Source organism: Zalophus californianus, chromosome 4 (assembly GCF_009762305.2).
Source record: "Zalophus californianus isolate mZalCal1 chromosome 4, mZalCal1.pri.v2, whole genome shotgun sequence".
Lineage (NCBI taxonomy): Eukaryota > Metazoa > Chordata > Mammalia > Carnivora > Otariidae > Zalophus > Zalophus californianus.
The window spans coordinates 138613797-138628857 of NC_045598.1; the positions used below are offsets into that span (position 1 = coordinate 138613797).

Genomic DNA, 15061 nt, shown 5'->3' on the forward strand with positions numbered 1-15061 from the left:
CTCATCAGTGTGTCAACTGAAATGCCACAGTCTCATGTGTATGAAAATGAAAATGACAAACCGTGGTGCCAACCACACATTGAGCAGACACTCCCAGAGCCTCGCTCCTCTCCCTGGTTGTGTGATACTGTGATTCTTCTCTGAGGTTCAGTCTTAGGCCCTTTTCCTTACTTTCATCATATTTTCTTCCTGGCATCTTTTGCACCCAAAGGCCTATGATGTCAGCCTGACTTAGCACTTGTTACGGCGGACGGCAGGGACAAGGCGAGAATCACATTATTCATAACACAGGGAATGGACATGGGGTCAGGGGTCTGACAGGCACAGGCGAAATCCTGCTGCAGCGGTAAGTCACCCCAGCTCCAGGTGGGGTTTCGCAACCTGAGTCCTTTACTCATCTACAAAGACCCAGTAGACTTCATCTTTCCTCACCCCTCAGGTTCAGAGCAGCTATTATTATCACATTATTTTTGTGTAATACTTCAGAGTTTATCAAATATTTTCACAGACTTTCCTTTTTGAGTAGCTCAACAATCTTGTGAGAAATTTAAGGCAGGGTTCCTTTTTCTCTCCTTTTTTTTTTTTTTTTTTTTAAATCATTGTTGTTGTTTTAGGATGAGGAAACAACAGACCAGAGAGATTAAGAGGCTGGCTAAGACCCAACCTAACTAGGAAATAGCAGAGCCATTCCTGCCTTCCACTCTAGATCCTATATTCTTTCCTCATGATACATGGTATTAAAAAATTGTGATCTCATATGAAGTGAAGTTCTCCTCAACGAGCCAGGAAAGCAAAGAGCACACAGCTGCCACCAGCCACCAACTCTGATGCCACAGGGGCCTGGCACGTACCGCAAACACTGAGGCAGTTCAGGTGGATATTAACCACAAGGACATAGTTTCTCTTTCTCAAAGAAACAGGTTTCTCGTTTTTCTTTAAAGACACAACCTGTTCATTCTATCTTTTGCTTTCTTTTTAACTCTACCTTAAGAAAACCACAGCACAAAAATATTAAGAAGTGGTGGTTAACATTCAACTTGATGGCTGGGGAATAACAGAGCAGGGTGGGGACTGCAGCCCTGCCATGTTGGGTGTTGGTTACCATTCTTCTAAAAGGTAGGGCATCCTCTAAAAGGGATAAAGTTCCATGGTTTTAAAAGGCAGAAGAAGACTGGTCCATCACTGTGTCAGCCTGTGAGAACTTGCATGAATACTACAGAGGTACGAGGTCGAACTAGTATTTATGTTTTCCTAATCATCTAAAATCTGAAGAATAAATTCAATTATGCTTACTAAATCTGTCAATGGCTTTCATGTGACTAGGATTTCTAATAGCATTCAAGGCATGTGCTTAATGTAAAATGTTTAATATACAGTAAATTCTTTATAGTAACTATACTAAAAACCTTACGATGTCCAGGGATCTTTGAGATTGAGCACACCACATTTGCATTTAATTTTTATTTATAAAAAATCATTGCAGTAATTTTAAGAGATTTGCCGGAATTGCAAGGGTAAAATTCTCTCATCTGGGTTCAGAAACCCATATACAACTTCGAGTTTGGCAAGCAAATGTCAAAAAATATGGAATTCCCCTTAAAGATATTATGTATAAACAGAGCCTTCACATTTAGAATAGCAAGCCCCAGATGGTCTATTAGTATCAACAAAAACCACTGTCCTTGCCAACATGAATTTCATAAAGCAGAAATCATTCTCAGGCATGCACAGACAGACACATCACATCCATGAATACTTATTACCATATGCTCGGGACCAGGTAAGGTACTTTATTACATGGCCCATAAAACATTACTTGAAAAACAAACACCAAGTTTTCAAATGAACTGTTTACTCTTCTGGCGAGGGCACTGAAGCCTTTATGAAAAGCGTGGCCTATACTCCCATGTTTCAGAGTGAGACCGGGTGGTGATTCGGGCTGTGACTGGCAGGCTTTCAAAGCAGAGAAGCAAGGCCATCAGCAAACCTGGTTGTGTTGGGCTGTCTTGAACATTTTAACTTATATTCTCTTTTTCTTTCCGATGACCTAAATTTCTGGGATTCGACATTTATGTTGCTAATAACCTGAAGACTATAAATATGATTATCATGTAAACATAAGTGTCTGTCCAATCATTATTGGCAAAATAAGCAACTGAGGCTTATGGAGTTTCAGCAGCTGTCCCCGACCCCCATCACTCAGAGAGGAAGAAAGTGAGAGAGAGGAGGAGAGCCACAGATCTTAATCACTCCACCTCAAGGACTTTCTAAAATCATAAAAGGAACTGCAGTATGATGGAAGGTGAGCCCCTGGAAACCGGTGTCAGCAGGTAGCCAGAGCCCTCTGAGGGCTGTGGGGCTTCTGGTGGTAGAGGGCTGGGAACGCAGGCTGGATTTGGGATGCAGAGCCCAATGATCATCTGAGATCCCTTTAAGGAGCTTCAAAGTACTGCAGTTGTAAAAAAGCAGACAGACACCATCCATAGTGAATACGTGCCATTTTTCTAAGCTACACATCCCTGAATAACGTTTGATGTTCTATTTATCTTAAAGGAGATAGCGTTTTTTTTTTTTTTTTTTTTTGACCCAGTTCACATCACTGATTAGAGATATTCTAGCTGTCAGATAAATAAATCTCCATTGAATCCAATTTATAGGATCCAAGAGTAGTTTATGGATCAATCTGGAACTATATGGGGCTTAGCTGGTTTTGTGAAAATACCTATAACACAACAATGAAAAAAATCAATAAAGACTTATTAAGGTTTTCATTCTTTGCATAGGTTTAAAAATGAGTTCTAACCCATTAAAAGGGCCTTTAATATTTTTCAAGTTGAAATATTACGCTTTACTGTCTCTAATTTTTTTCTTGAGTTGACCCTTTGCATTAAGCATATCTTTCTCCTGGGCAGCTGTGAAGATGCCTGGTTCCACTGCTGGTTTGTCAACCTCATCAGGTGACGACACCTGAATTCTATGCCAAGATACACATGCACTCAGAAGCAATGAGCTTTTCCCTACTTGTATTATCTTTGTGCAACAGAGAAAGAAAGCATAACATTTAACCTTTGTGAAGACCATTTGGAGGCTTACCTAACACTCTTTAAAATAGGCAATTAAAAGAATCTGGCTGAAAATCTGATTTCTAATATATGTAAGAAAAAGTTAATAGCTTCTTTTTATTGAACATCTACCATTTGCCAGATGCTTTTTAACTTGGAGCCTCACCTAGAAAAATCAAGTTACATTTAACTTATTCTTCATAGGATTGTTGTGAACCATAGATAGGTGTAGAAGATTGTATAAATGGTTACAATTCTTCTCTTCCCTGTGTCCTCACTGTTTGCAATACGACTTTATAGGTCCTTTCAGTAAAAAATGTTGCCTATGTCTCTACCCTTAATTCTCGCCTCCCCTTGTGACTCACCTTGTCTAATGAAATGCAGGGGAAGCAACAGTGTCAACTGTGAACCTAGACCATAAGGTTTGCATGCTTCTGCTCTCACTCTTGGAACCCTGGGGATCCTCTCTGGGATCCTGTGTGAATAGCCCAGACTAGCCTGCTGGATGAGTGGCATGCGGACCAGACATCCTCACTGCACCCCAGCTAGGTGCAGACACCTAGCTGACTGAAAGCTGACTGCAGACACATATATGAGCCCAAGTGAAACCAGAAGAACTGCTATACTGGGCCAGCCCAAACTATAAACCCACAGAATTAGGAGCCAAGTAAACGGCTGTAGTTTTAAGCCAGTAAATTGTGGGGTGGTTTGTTATGCAGCAAAAGCTAACTGATACAAAAAGCATTACTCTTTTCACTGTACTAAAGAGAGCTATGGAAGTTAGTAACTTGTCTAAAGTCACTCAGATGGTAAATTGTAAAGCTCTCACGTTATTACGTCTGTCTTATGGGCCACCCACTACTGTACTGACTTTTTTTAATGTAAATGATGTAAATGTAAGTGAAAAAGCATATGCTGAGTGCCTTCTCCATGCTCTGTGTTGGGCTGGACATATTTCCTACATTCGGGAAATTTTACAATCTATATATATATATTTTTTCACCAATTATTGCAATTTGACAGGTTTGCTCATGCTATTGCTTTCACCTCAAATGCATCATTTGTTTTCCAGGCATGAACCTGCTCAAACCATCTCCCAGAAACCTCCCTTAATGTCCCAAGACAGAATTAGAGTTTCCACCTGTGGTTGATTGCAAAAATAACCACAATTACTCTCCCTCTTTCTTTTATCCTCACTCTTTATAATAGGACTTTTTGGTGTCATCCATCAAGAGATAAAGTCTATTTCCCTAGCTCCTGGATCTAGACTGGACTTGTGACTTGCTTTGGCCAACAAGCGTGGCAGACATGACAGTGTGACAGTTCTGAGATAAGGCCTACGGTACCTTATATACCTGCATTCATTCTCTATGTAACCCTAACTCCCTCAGGTGAAGAAGACCAGGCTAGCCCTGCTGAAGGATGAAAGATCACAGGGACCAGAGTTTGACCAGCCAGGTTGTCCCAGCTCACAACCCCCAGACATGTGAAAGCCCAGCTAAGATGAGCAGAGCCAGACCATAGCTGAACATTGTTGTGTGTGGGAGCCTGGGTGAGACCAGAGGATTTGCCCAACTAAGTCCAGCCCAAATTACCAACTGCAGAACTCATAAATAGTCATATTTAAGCCACTAAGCTTTACTTTACAAGTACCTTAAAAACTTATTTTTGGAACAGCCCATATATTCAATAAATGCTCTTTGAACAGATGAATAAATGATCAAATATCCAATTACACTGAGCTAAGATTTCTCTGACAAAACAAAACACTTTTTATTTTTATTTTGAAGTGAATAACTTCCTTCTTTCCTGGCTGTGAGACAGAATGATGCTTAGCACAGGGCCTGAAACTCACCAGATGTACTCACTAAATGCTAGCTCTCACTGATCTTGTATGTGAACTAAAATGCCACACAAAACAAGAGCCAAAGCAAACACGGTAGCATCGAGGCATGCAATTTCAAAATCAGGGCAGACTCTCCTGGTATCTGTGAGAGATTTAGGGCAAGTGACATGCTTTTGTCCTCTAATACTGGCAAGCTTCTCTCTCTTTGGAAGTATACTTTCGGTCTCAGTTATCCGCAGCCATCTGTGGTCCAGAAGCGGATGACCCCCTGATGTGCTGTCATGAAGTCAGCGATATCATGATGTCACTAATATTACATCATGATGCTTCTGTCGTTCCCTGCCCTTCACCACATCATGCGGGCATTCTCTCCTCACACATCATCACCAGGAGGGCAAGTGCAGTCCAATAAGGTATTCTGAGAGAGACCACATTCAGATGACTTTCATTATAATATGCTGTTTTAATCGTTCTGTTTATTATTAGTTATCATTGTTAATCTCTTACTGTGCCTAACTGACTGACTAAGCTTTATCGTAGGGATGGATGTATAGGAAAAACATGGTACAGACAGGTACTATCTGTGGGTTCAGACATCCATGGGGGGCTTGGAATGTGTCCCCTGTGGACAAGGGAGGACTACTGTTCACTCTTTAAATGACCCAGAGCTACTCGAGTCACCCAATTTCCAAGGGCGGGAGAGTTCTGCTGTACAAAGCTCATCGCAAGAGGTGTCCCTCACTCTTCCTTAAGGCTAGGAGTTCTCAACTTGTGCTGCATACTGGAGGCACGTGGGAAATTTTAAAATAATGCCTCCAGAGATTGGTTTGATTAGTTTGGGTTACAAGTTGCACATGGGGACTTTTAAAAGCCCCTTGAGTGATTTTATTGAACAAAGTTGAGAATCACTCTTCAACCCTTCCCGAGAGTGCTTCCACCAGTCAAGTGGTTATTATTCGATTTAACTTTTAAGGAAGACCTAAGTAAACTTTCTTTTTTTATATGCCTCTAATCAAAACACAGCACTGAAATACTAGAGCTAGAAACTAATTTCTTATTATGGACAATGACTGGCTCAAAAGGAATTAAGAAATAATTGTCAGATGAGTAACTTCCTAATGATTAACTCAACAAGCATAATATGGACACTTGGCAGGATCTTAAATGTCTGTAAAGGGTTTGAGAATAATTAGGTATTCAAAATTTTATTATCATAAACTAGAATACCACATAACACTATAAATTATATTAAATAATCAATTCAAACTTAATCATTTAAGTGTGATCCACAAGCACATTAACCTAAAATTTTTATTTGGATACGTACCTTATATGTACTTTTGTTCATATTCATATTCATCACAAATTAAGGTATAATTTAATATTTTAATATGATTTTTAGTTCAGATTTAATGTGGATATATTAAGAAACTGTGATCTTGTCTTCTTAATGCATAAGTGACCCTCACATGGCAACAGTATTATTTTCAGGGACTATTTCTTTTTTGGCAAAGTTCAAAAATGCTGAACAATGATTAATATTAATCTTATGCTATAAACTATAATAACGCATGCAAACTGGCTTAGTGCCAAAATTTCATCCTCAAGGGATTCCAAAGCTACCATCACAAACAGACCTCTAGCACACATTCAGAGTCAGAATTCTCTAAGCCACAGATTCCCCAAGAGAACAATCTGATTTGACCCTCTAATTTCCTAGAAATGGAAAATGAGGTCCAGCGAGGTTAAACAAGTCAAGCAAAACCCCTAACCAAATGGCTGGGAACTGAGCCCAGGAAGCCTGAGCCTGCACCCTCTCAGCTTTCTGAAAATGGGCACAGGCAAGATCACTACAGAGCAGGCTCAAGCCCCACACAAATGGGGGCTGGCTGGATCTGGCCCCAGATTTTGCCAATCTCTGCTACAGACGGTTATGTTCAAAGAGGACCTTGGCAAAAAGGGAACTAGTTATCACTTTGTACCCTAATTATTCTTATCACAAAACAGACTGCAGTCAACTATACCATTTAATACATTAGCCATAAATATAGTTATTGTAATTTTTCTAATCTACTATTAACTTCGTACATTAACATGGTACATTTGTACAGGTAATGAACCAATACTGGTACATTAAGTAATGTCCATACATTATTCAGATTTCCTTAGTTTTCACTAATGTCCCATTTTTGTTATCCCATGCAGGATAGCACATTACATTTAGTTTACATTATTTTTTATTAGTTCAACACTCTGTGGTGTGTGTGTGTGTGTGTGGTATGAAAGAGAGAATGAAAGAATATTGTGTCTCTATTCAGCCACTTCAAGTGCAAAACTCTACAAATTACTGTTCTCATATTGTCTAATGTAAAAGAAAAGGCCATATGTTAATAAAGTAACCTAGAGTTTTAATTATGAGAAAAACACTGTGGAGAGTGGAAAGTTAGATTAAAAAGAACTTGACATTTGGAGGGACCTAGAAACATGGTCTCTGATTTCAACATGGGTTAGCAAAATCTAAAAAGCAAGGAATGGGGCAGAGTAGTATGAAAATTTAAAGTAATAAAAGGCAGTTCACACAGAACTATAATAACGCAGAAGAAAGCAGTAATATTGTGAAATTTGTCATCATTTACTTTAGGGGAGTTTGCATTTTTAAAATCCACAGAAATGCAGTTACAGTTTCCTTGCCAATATTTGTATAAAACATTTTCCAAACAAGACTGATTCATCTTACTCTGAAATGAATTGTTAGATCACAACAGAGAATGTTAAAGAGTTTGCATCCCTTATAGAAATGCCAAACATTTTACTCTGCCTGATGCTGTACTATAAATAGGGAAATTCAAATGCTAAAAATGTTCTCCAAGTTGCCAAACATAGTTCTTTAGCATCTACTTCCTAGTACAAATGACTCATTCTTCTAAAGTTTGAAAATGAAAGCTAGTTACAACTCACAGAGAAATACTGTAGCTTATACCAATTAATTAAATGCAGAAGATATTTCACTTATGTATATTTCTTTTTCCTGAGGTCAAGTCCACTGAAATTCTTCTTTAGACTTTTATCGAAGTTTTATTAAAGAGTAGTTACTCCGATGACAGCTGGATTTTTAAATTAACAATCAGAATAGTCAAACATTAAGATTGTTGGAAAATGATGCTGACTGAAATCATTTTGAAATTCATTAGCTGCATTTGAAAGTAAGATGTAAAAATGTATTTACTGTAATAAAAACAAGTAAATAGTGAAGTCAGAACATGAAAACTAAGAAGCTCACCTAGCAAGACAGTACAAATAATGCTCCAATGTCCAAGAACACAAGGAAATGAAACTCTAAGAGATGTGACCCGATTAAAAAAATAAGACTTCTTAGGAAGAAGTCACTTTTGTTGTAAAAAGAACAGTAAGTAGGGGACATGCCATTCATTTATGATTGGTATTTCAAAACAGTATATATACGTAATGCATATCTCATGATAAGTAAAGACAACATCAACAGTGCAGGGGCTTGTGTAACATATCTGAGGTCAGCACCCACTCGGGGAGACAATCGCTGACTCTCCCAGAGAGCTGGAACAGGAAACCCCAGCAGATGCTCCTGTGATGTAGTGGGAGGAGGGGCGGGGGGGGGGGGGGAGAAGGAGGGGGGGCAGGGCAACAGTGGTTTCATAACACATCTAATCAACTGACTCTACCGTCTGCCTTTAATCTTTCTGCAACTCACCATACGTCGTATTATCTCATTACCAGTCACTTACTCCAGAACAGCAGCATTCTCTTTAAACTGAATACAAATATTTATTGCAATGTCTTTTCCAGGCTTCACTCAAGTCTTCACCTGTTTTGACTCGTGTAGGTATATTTTTGCAAGCCTCTGTTGGAAGTATTTTGATTAAAAATTTTATGGTATATAAGAAAGAGGTGACTTAAGTACAATTATTTGATTTTAAAGAGACTCATTATTAAAGTTTGTATTATCATGCTCACACACAAACTTTAATAATTCTATTTTAAGTGTTTCCTTTTTTTTTTTTTTAAGGCAGGGGGGGCCACAGGGAGAGGGAGAGAATCTTAAGCAGGCTCCACACCCAGCACAGAGCCCAATGTGGGGCTCGATCTCACGGTCCTGAGATCATGACCTGAGCCGAAACCAAGACTGGGATGCTTAACCGACTGAGCCACCCAGGCGCCCCTTGAGTGTTTCCTATTTAACAAGTGATGTGCTATTCAATTAACTCTAAATTCATTACAGAATAAATTGCTTGACTTGCAGACAAATTTTTGAAAAGACATACTGGCATACGAGATATATATCAAATATATAAATATTTTCATATATGTTTCAAATATATAAGTTCCAAATTATATTTAACATGTTACAATATCAAAACATAATAATTGCCTTCATTAGCTGACGTTTGGGTATCTAACATTCTGGACAAACATACTCAAACTACGATAATTTTTGTGTTTACTTATAAAATAATGAGATAAGATAAAAAGGTTTAGGCTGCTGTTTGCAAGCATTTCTCTGCAATAAATATATATTTTGTCTGATCTGACTGTGTTGTCAGCTTGCCAACAGGAGTGCGAGGACATATATATTAAGGGTATGGATGATACTTATTTCTAATAAATACAAAGTTGAATTGTATGATTGTCACTACTTTTTAAAATTTTTTTAAGATTATATTTATTTATTTGAGAGAGGAAATGAGATAGAGCATGAGAGGGGGGAGAGTCAGAGGGAGAAGCAGACCCCCACTGAGCAGGAAGCCCGATGCGGGACTTGATCCCGGGACTCCAGGATCATGACCTGAGCCGAAGGCAGTCGCTCAACCAACTGAGCCACCCGGGCGCCCCTGTCACTACTTTTCTTAACATTGAATTTTATACCACAGATATTCCAAGAAGCGGATATGAAACTTATCAAATATATTAAGATATTTAAGATTTACTGAAAGTAGGATACAACAAACACCCATGTAACTGCTACCCAGTTTAGGAAATAAAACGTCACCAACACTATGGTAAGTATATAAGAATTCTGGCCAGATGATGGCAGCTTAGAATGACATTGATGCTTCTTACGCTTCTTGTCTCACGAGTCAGCTATCCATTATATAGATAAAGCAACAACATGTGACTAAATATAAAAACTAATGAAAGCTGCCATGGGCTTGCAGCATTTGAGTGACATGCTTGTTCATCTGACTGTCACTAATGGCTTTCTGTCCTCTATGAGGTCCTCCAACAGTATCGTTTTCTTCAAAAATACTTCAGTAATCGTTCTATTTCCTAAGACTTTAAAAAGAGGACTTGGATTTGAACCTTTACCACCCTAGCAATGAAACCCCCCAGGACACCTCTGATCTTATAAGAGTCTGCAGGCAGACCCTGATCCCAGCAAGGACAAAGGGCAGGAAGTCAGACGTGGGTGGGGGGCAAGGGGATTGGCATCCTGAAAACAGAATGGATATAATGATGCTGTACCAGGGAGGCCCCATAAACGGGCTCTGCCCTAGACACCGTCCAACCCAGCACAGCAACGTGGCCATTGGCCTCCCATCACACAGCCCTCCAGGTTCTGGGGAACACTCCAGAAATCGAGACTCAGATACCTGCACACACACCAAAGCAGAGCGGGTCTACAGTGTGTACTGGTTTAATAAATGAGGACGATGTACCCGCAGCTACCTACGAAGCACATTTATGGACGGTCCAATCTCTTTGGGACCAGCCTGTCACAGAGCCAAAATTTCTACCTGAAAGACCAAAAGGCCACAGAATTTAAAAACCGTGGGAAAAATTTGGTCTCAAAACTGGGAACAGTTGTTTCTGCAGGAAACGTTTGTTTAGCTTAGGACCCGTTAATCACGAAGCTATGATTCTAGTTCTCTCTTCAAACCGTTCATCAAAAAGCACTGAGCAAAACTTGGTTCCTTCATATCCACCATGAAGGATTTCACAGAATTCATTCTGCATGCTAATCTCCCTCCTTCCTCTGTCTTTCCTACTTTATATTCCCTATGTCTCATTTTGCCCCCACCTGTTTGTAATTTACTCTGTCTTAAGGCGTTATATATTGTGCCTTATTCTTAAAAGCCCTTCTGGAGCCAGCTAGGACATAAACAAGCGATTGCCAGCTTTTTACAAAGATGAAAACAGCTTAGAGATAATCCAGTTCTATCCTCCATATTTCACGAATGAGAAATCTGATGCTCTGAGGTCCCAGTGTCTACTGGTTTAAAGACGGGGTGGAATTTAGGGATCCCAAATGTAGCTGACTGATCTTTCCTCTAGGACTACCTTCTAGGACATGTTCTGTTGTCTCTCCCTTTCTTAAGGCAGCACTGCTCAAGGGGGTGTTGCTAGACGTTTCTCCCCATCTGAGAGAATAAAACATGTAGGAAATTCTGCACTCTACATCTTGTTATGGAGAGTCACAAGAAAATTCTGAGAAACTTGCAATACATACATCAATTTAATTTCATTTAATCCGTGTCTCTCAAACATACCTGCTCATTTCTCTTTCAGGAGCAGCGGTATGGAGCTGCGCCCATTAACACCTCTCTCTGGGAAGTACTGGGTTAAGGCAAGACCTCCCGATGGCAGCTAAATCCTCACCGCAGGTCAGAGAGGAGGATGGTCAAACATCCATCTTATTGACATACTGGCTTGAATAGGGGCTTCTCTCAATATTGGCAAGTCTAGCACCACTGGCCTCAGGGCCGGAGCATTTGGAAAGGTCCAGGACGCAGCCGGGGAAAGAGGTGTTGAGGAAGAGGGCGAGCAGTGGCCCTTGGCCTTTCTCCCAGCACGACCGGGGAGGTCGTCTGCAGGCCTGCTGTGGAGTACAACTCACCCTGACAGCCAGGGGATGCGGCGCCTGGAATCCTGGCTGGACCACGCTAGCCTTAACCTGCACCCACTTTGAATCTAGAAGGACAAAAATTAAAAATTCTTCTTCCCCTGATGTAAATGCCAAGAGGCACGGGTGTACAGTTCAAAAACCAGCAATGTAACACACCGTGTGTGCCTCTGTGGGGATGGCGGACCCCAAAGGGACAGGAACATTGAGCAAACTCTGCTGTTGGTACAGGAGGGACCTGTGATAGGGTGCACAGAGCCCTAACGCCTAGACTCCGGTGCAGACAGCCCCCAGGCACACGCCATTCGCCCTCACCACCTGTGGGTCCCTGGAAAAGTTACTCACCCTCTCAGAGCTGCCGTTTCTTCTTCAGTAAAATGGGAATAATAATAACGGGAGCAGTGGGTTAAATGAGTTAATATTTGCAAGGTGCTTAGACTCCTGCTTGCCACACAGTAAGTGCAGTTTAAGCGTTTGCTAAATAAAATAGTGTCATTAAGCCTCTACTCCAATTTCCCTCCACTGGTATATGCTTCCTTTCCCAACAGACAAAGGTGAGCTGTAACTGGTGAACCAAGCCCTTTGTAACTCCTCATTTTAAGACAAGGACAGTCCTTGTCCCCTAGTGACAAGGCTATGAATGAGGCCAGGCCGGGCGATGATTCTGCCTCGAGAGGTGCGTGCACAGGCTTCGCAGCCCGCGAGCTCCCACTGCTTTCTGGCAGGCTGAGGCCCAGGCTCTGCAGAGCCGGGTGTCACTGGTGCATGCTGATGATCAGGCCTCCAGTACAGTGGTTGCCGGGGATTCCAGCAGCATAGGAACAAGAAGGCAGGACAGGGGACAGGGCCGCCAAGCCACAGAGGCACCAGCAGTTACCCCGCAAACTGCCTTCTGAGGCTCCTCGTTGTCCCCCCCTGACACAAGGCAGCGCCTTCAAAGGGGCCCCCGCCGGAGCAGTCGGGACTGGCCCCACCTCTGCCTCACCGTCCTTGGTAGCCCTTAACGTGGTTTTTAAAAATGATAAAATAAAATCTACTTTTAAAACAGACACAATAAATGTGCCAACATATTGAAGCAATAAAGGGAAACGGTTTTGTAACATCCTGGTTAATTTTACTTGGTTCCTTTGGTATTTACTTGAAAATACCAACATATATATTTTACATATTTTTAAGAGGTGATACAAACACATCTTTAAAAAGATTGCCAAACACATTTTAAAAGACTGAGAAATTTAAAAACTAAGCAGATAATGTACCTGAACGATGTCATAAGTAGCAGAGTAAAAGATTTGCTTTAGGTGTCTAAGGCGGGTCCTTATATAGGTTACATAAAAAGCCAAGAAGGGTTTGCAAAAATCTAATGACCGACTGTATATCGACCCATTATCACTGCTGTAATTTTAGAAGTGTCGTGATTTATATGATATTGTTCTTATAAAAATATACAGGGAGTTCTTCTTATAAATACAAGTCAAGACTGGGGAACAGGATAAATCTCTCTTGGAGCACAAAGACGAGGGGCCCTTGAACTTGGCTGGGAGTGGCCCCAGCACACCTGCTCTTGGAGCTTCCCTGGTCTAGCTCATGTGCTCTATGAACACGACGGCCCACGAGCCCGCAGCACGACCACATCTCTTTCTGCTCTAGTGAGAAACACACATGCACACACGTGAAGTCCCCGGACACCTGGGGCTACTGGGGACCACCACACCGTGCAGTTCCTGTGCTGGCAGGTAGCGGGGAAGTGGGGTGAATGGGGAGCCTTAAGCAGAAACACTGGGCTTCAGTCTTGCTTTACATCTCTGTCAGTTCAGTGTCCAAGGCAGGCTTTGCACACTGCTCTCAGACTCCACTTTGACAGCTGTTGACTTTAAAGTTCTGGACATTTGGGGCATGGCACCCTCTTGCACTGTCCCTAGCAGTGGACTGCTTACCTCCAAGCACATCATTAAATGTGTCTTTTCTCTCTTACCTTAGGCAGCTCACACTTGCTTCTGTGAATCACCAGAGGAGGTGCCTCGGTTGTTTTTCATCTATACCGATGTGAATACTAATGCACAGGGAGCGACCCCCAAGCAGGTCTGGTGTGTTTATAAACTTCATGATTGTAATTCTTGTTACTACAGTATTTAGATAGACACAGTGCTGTCTTAAAGCCTTTTTTATGTAATACATGCAAGATGCAAGGTGAAGAAAACTATCACTTAAAGCAAAATTAGTTCCCTAAATTATGACTTGCATCTACAGTAATGAGAAGCTATGAAAATATATTTTAAAAAAAAAATCTCTAAGCTAATCTCTTGCTTCGAATTTTGAGATTCTCCACTGCTGTTTTCCCATTCTGTATGCACAGCACAGATTCCTGCCAAGCCTATTACAGTGAGCAAACAATGTCTTCTCTGTCAGAACAGACAATGAATAGTATCACAAAATTCTCCTCTAGTGTACAGCCTCCATTTCCCCCACCCAGCCCCTTCAGAAAAGAACCACCAGGATGAGTACTGATGAGGAACACATTACTCACCCCTTGCCCATCTGAAAGTGCATTCTAGCAAGCTAAGGACTGAGAAATGTCAGCCATATATTAACCGCTAAACTGAGAAAGGTGACAAGTTTATTTTCTTTTAAATTGGATCGTATAGTTTTGCATCTCTGTGGGTTCTGTACATGTGTATCTTTATCAGGAAGGAAGGAGGCATTTTATCAGATATAATTTCAGGGCTTAGCAAAAACAGCTTTTGGCTACAGACTGAGCAGCAACAGGAGAACTTCATAGAAATGACACAGCAATTTGTGTTAAAATATTGGCAGCCAGTTCGTGAATGCTAGAGCTGACGATGAATTCAGCTGCTTCTGCTAAGCCTTTATTCTCGCTAAGCTCATGATTCATAAAGAAAGCACCTGCAGTTACTCCTCTGGAACATATAGTGTGATGCTGAGATACTGCTCTTTCAGGTCTCTCTCTCCTTTTCTCCTTCTCTCTCTCTTATTCACGTTCTCTCTCTCACACGGATGCTCTCTCCTCCCCCCCTCACCCTCAAAGAGGCTTTAAGGATATGATTTTCCAAAACAAGAACTTCATGAAGTATTTGTCACCAACCAACCACAGCCTTACTTAGTAGGTATTTTCACAAGAGGAGAGCATGGATTTCTTTAACATCTTCCACATCTGTAAGACTTAGTTGGTGTAAAATATGAGTCCGTTTTCTTTCCCTTTGTGACATGGATACAGCATATATTTTATTGTAACTTCTAAGAACTGCACCACGCTTTCCC

General features: G+C 41.0%; 1 protein-coding gene across 6 annotated transcripts in view; it reads right to left on the reverse strand.

The window, feature by feature from the left end:
• PAG1 (phosphoprotein membrane anchor with glycosphingolipid microdomains 1) overlaps window positions 1–15061 on the reverse strand; it is a 144123-nt gene that overhangs the window by 48382 nt on the left and 80680 nt on the right. The window lies entirely within an intron of this gene.